The sequence below is a fragment of the Mus caroli genome, chromosome 16 (assembly GCF_900094665.2).
Source record: "Mus caroli chromosome 16, CAROLI_EIJ_v1.1, whole genome shotgun sequence".
Lineage (NCBI taxonomy): Eukaryota > Metazoa > Chordata > Mammalia > Rodentia > Muridae > Mus > Mus caroli.
The window spans coordinates 5,787,043-5,792,218 of NC_034585.1; positions in this window are offsets into that span (position 1 = coordinate 5,787,043).

Here is a 5,176-nt window from a genome sequence, read left to right on the forward strand (position 1 = left end):
CTCTTCCTGCTACTCTTCCTGCTACTCTTCCGGCCACTCTTCCTGCTACTCTTCCTGCTACTCTTCCGGACATTCTTCCTGCTACTCTTCCTGCTACTCTTACTGCCTCTTCATTGCGGCAGCATTTACTGTAGAATCTATTCCCTCGTATCTTATAGTCTGCCAAGCCAAGAAACAGAAGAAAAGGCAAGTCAGAATGTACTTCAGCCCTCTACGCCACATGGCTCCTGCTGAATTTCACCCTTTTAAATGACTTGAAGTGAGAACAGAAAGGGCAGACTGCTGGTGGGACTCCTTATAGGATTTGGTGGTAACCTGATCCCATCAAGCAAAGGGTAATAGCAAAAGTTATTCTGAGCTGTGCTCTCTAGCTTCCTGCTTGCTATGCCTTATGTTATTTCTGAGCTTTTGACTGTGTTATGCTACCTGCGTGCATTATACTGACCTTCTCTGTGCATGCTTGTAGGATTATCTCAGGCATGACTGTCTTGAAACACATTATCTCTGAATTCCCCCCCACCCCCTTGCAGGATCATGTATCAACCCTCTGTGATGACCACATCAGCAATCTTGTAATTTCCTATTTTCTCTTTCACCAGCCATTAGAACACTTACTAGAACGATTTTTGAGGCACAGAGGCCTACAGATATATGTGTTGTAGACACTAACCTTCTGATTTCCTTGTGTTCTGCTTATATTTATTTTCCTTTTCCTTAATTTCCTCATCCCAATTAGTCTGTTGCTGTTTTAATTCCCATCTTTTTTTTTTTTTTTGGTTGGAAAAGAGAAACATTAGACAGCTGAGCATTTTAACAATCACAATGTATATAATTGACAGTCTGTGGTGGTTTATCTTCATTATCAATTTGATTAGATTGAGGGACGCTCAGGCAATTACTGAAAGCACATCTCTGTGTGTGCCTGTGTATGTGTGTGTGTGGTGGGGGGGGGGAGGGTGTTCCAGAGACAACTGAATCATGAGTGCTCTAACCTAATAAATAGTTTTATCCATCAATGAACTGAAAGTTTCAATAGACTCTCGGGAGGTGGTGAAATTGTGGAAAAAGGACCTGGTTGAAGCAAGAGGGCATGTGTCTTGTGTTGTGAGCCGTATCTTGTCTAATAGAAGAAATTAAGCCACTAGGGGTCTATCCTTAGAACACTCTTTTACCCTGGCCTCTTTCTGTGTGCCCTCTTCTCTGGGTTTCCTGTTGCCTTGAAGATGCTTCCCCATCATACATTCCAGACTCCCTGAGGTTCTGTCACAGTGTACAGGACCAAGTGACCACAGACTGAACAGAAACTGGGGCCCTCAATAAATCCTCCCTCCCTCAAGCTGTTTCTCTCAAATACTTAGGCACAGAAGTAAAATCTAACTAATAATAAGTATGTGTTCATGTCTGTGTATGTATGTGTTTAGCATCTCGTGGTAGAAGTAAAGTTTGTCACTCCACATCTTACAGTATGGTTTGCCCATTTCTGCATAAGAGTTATCTGTCCTGAAGTCAGTAGAACTAGGAGCATGGAAGACCAGTATGGAGCTACTTTTTTTTTACCTTTCTTGACCCCTGGGCAGCTTCTTCATGAAGTGCTTCCATAGTTTGTAAAAAATATTGTCCCTGCTGGGCAGGGGACAGTCCCTGTGTTTTAATCAAGCACATGTTCTTCCTGTGTGAAGTTGATGTCCATGATGACAAAGATGAGTGATCATATTTGCAGAGAAAGTCCCCAAAGGTAATCCAGCACTCACCAGGAGTGGGGTTCCCCCAGCCCTGTCTTCAAATCCAGGGGCAGATAATAAGCTACAGTTATTGTTGTGAACATGGGCTAGATTTGGGGGCAAAAGAGATCATTTGTCAGGGCTAGCTCTTGGGGACACGTCTGGCTCAGAGTTTCTGCCAACTTGGAAAATAGAGTAATATTTTGAGAATTTAACCTGGAAGATGCCTAGTTAGACACTGTGTAAGGTTTGTGGGGCTTAACTTTATCTGATATTCTTGAATTCTGTTCCCACATTTTGATGCCCTAATAATTTATTAAACTAGTATTAGTTCAACTAGTATTAGTTCAGATGTGCCAGGCATTTGGCTTTGGAGTTTGTGAGTTTAATCTCAACCATTATGAATGCTAATCAACAAGATAGCTGCCATCAGTGTCTTCCTTCTGTGGATAAGGAGACTGAACCAAGGTTACCAAATAACAGAGCATCATGAACACCAGCCCCATTTCCCTTCCTTGAATTATAAGCCTTTGGGCTGATTCTGAACCTTACATATACCTGAACATGGGTCTTTGTTTTTTACAAGTTGTTTTCCAGTACTTGAAAGATTAAAGCTGCCACAAAGTCATCTTCCAGTTCATCCTAAAGAATATCTAATGACTTTGCATGTTCCTGTGTGGTAACAATCAGCTGACCTGGAATAGTGGCTTCTAGGTTTCCTGTGTGTCATTCATTAATGTAACCAGATTGGCTTGATTTTGACTCCCAACCAAAACGACCCCATCCTGTGGGTTTCAGGGGGAAAGAACACTATCTGCATGCGTCATGATTGACGTGGTGGTTAAGATGGCTTCTTGGGCAACACGACTCAATCCACGTCTTCAAATTGAGCAGACCTCCTTGGGCAGAAGAGTGGGTGCGAAACTTCACAGCCTATCTCTGGGATGTGAGGTTCAGAAAGGTCTAGATCTGCTTAGAAGCCAGCACAAAGGCTCCTCCACCCTCTCTAAATCCCGCCTCTGTTTGTACAAGAAGAGTTTTAGAATTCTTGTGTTGTTAGACTGGATGCCAGATTGACTGCCCTGAAGGTTACAGCAGTAATGCTGTTGCTGGGGGTGGGGATGTGGGGGGAATCAAATCATGCAGAGTCCTGCTACTGAGGAATTCAACTTAACAAGGATTATTTATGTCTCAGTGTGCCACAGTTCAGCATAGCATCATCTTCCCCATCTATCAATAATGTATAAGTGTGTGTTAAATTGCCGCGCATGCTTTCAGTCTTGAGGAATGCAGAACAAATGACCATCTTCCAGAGTCTTAGAAGGTACAGATCATTACCTTTCCTGCATTAAACATGGAGTTTGGGGTACTCTGGGAGGGAGATCCCAGGGGAGGGGGGTGTTTTTTACCTCTTCTGGCGTCAATTGGCTTGTATGATAGAGGTGAGATGCACCCTGTTGGATGATGTTGAAGTCACTCTGTTTTCTTCATTATCTGCTGATAGGAGAACACCTGTCTCATCCTGAGTTGACTGCTTTGTATGGATTGTGCCCCAACTTCATCATTACTCTCTGCAATTGGTCTTATTGTCTATCATCTGCAGACTTGGAAACTGAGGCTCTGATAGCTCACAGGCTGAAGGTCACAGGCTAGAACAAACCATAATTGGTATTCAAATAGTCTTCTTGGCTTCCAAAAGTTTCCATCCTCCACTTATGTAAATTTGCCAGCAATTTAAATTAAACTATTTGGCCTCCCCAAGAGTACAATTTGGAAGAGATTCATCCATCCCATTTCCTAATTATCCAGTGAAAATCTATGCGTCTCGCAGACTGGAAGCATTTGTCATTGTATAAGGCTTAGCTGTTAAGAAATGTGGCTTGGGAACTCATTTTATGATCCACTCCATGTGTATTGGATCTAGGAAGAGGCAGGGAAAAGACTACCTGGGAGCCCATCTCCCCAGTGTTACCTAAGTTAGAAAAAACACAAAGTACATCTGCCTAACTTACTAAATGCTTCAGTTTGCTCCATGCTAATTAACCTTTTATTCAGTGGATCTCAATTAGCAGGAGCCAACCTGTGGTTAATGAGAGGAAAATGTAGGGATCTCTGAATGAAAGGCCTTCATTTCCATTTCATAAGAATCACTTGTTAAGTAGGAAAAGACCTTTCCTATTTTCAGTCAAAGAGAGAAGGGCAGCCCTGTTTGCATCTTTAAACTTTAATGGAAAGATGATGGGGCAGGGCTGTGGGGTGGACTGTTCTGAAATCTTTTCTTTGAGGCTTAGATGAAAACAGGTATTAAGCAGATTGGCTTTCCTTGCTTTTCACTTCTGTCTTCACTTAGAGCTGGCTTCCTGAGAGCCTGGAGCTTGATCCCAAAAGCCAGGGATGTTAAACAACCAAGGAGAAAGACAAACTAGAGGACTAAAGATCTCAAGGGCCTGTGAGTGGGTGGTGAGATGCAGAACTCCCCTTGGAATGTGCCTACATAAGATCTAGGGGAAAGGCCTCTTGTCTTCCTGTCTATGCCAAGAGCCCACTGGGTGTTTTAGACACTTATGTGGCCCTCCTACCGGGCAAGGAGCTGCTCATAGTTGGCAGACAAGGAGACTGAGACTAATAAGTGGAACTGGATTCAAATCATGGTCTTTACTGTGACATGGTTCCTAGGATCTCTCCACACACCTTCAGTGAGGGGTGGATCCTGTTCTGACCCAGTATTCTAGTTTGCTTCTTCATTTTTAAAGAGAAAGTGTTTATTTTGCCTCATGGTTCAAAGGGCTCCAGTGCATCAGGCAAGAGCAGACTGGCCAGTGGCAGTAAAAGGGTGTGACTGAATATTCAGATTTCAGCCAACAAGGAAGATTTATTCACTTGTTTTTTTTTTTTTTTTTGACAAGTTCTCCCTATGTAGCCCAGGCTGGCCTCAAGCTTGCAATCTTTTTTTCTTCATCTACTAAGTGCTAAAATTAGAGGTGTAAGCCTCCACCTTCAGCTCACTATCCTATTTTCCTACAGAGGCCTTAGGGAAAAGGAAGAGGAGTCAAAGAACTCAGTGGAAGTCTGGAGTAGGAAAAGGAAGAAGATGGGGGAAGCAACATACCAAAGGATGGAGTCAACTGCTTTTATTATTTTTTTTTTAATTTTTAAAAAATTTTTTACTTATATATACATTTCAAATGCTATCCTGAAAGTTCCCTATACCCTTCCCCCCCTGCCCTGCTCCCCTACCCACTCATTCCCACTTCTTGGCCCTGGTGATCCCCTGTACTGGAGCATATAGAGTTTGCAAGATCAAGGGGCCTCTCTTGCAAATGATGGCCGACTAGGCCATCTTCTGCTGCATATGCAGTTAGAGACAAAAGCTCCGGGGGTACTGGTTAGTTCATATTGTTGTTCCACCTATGTGGTTGCAGACCCCTTTAGCTCCTTGGGTACTTTCTCTAGCT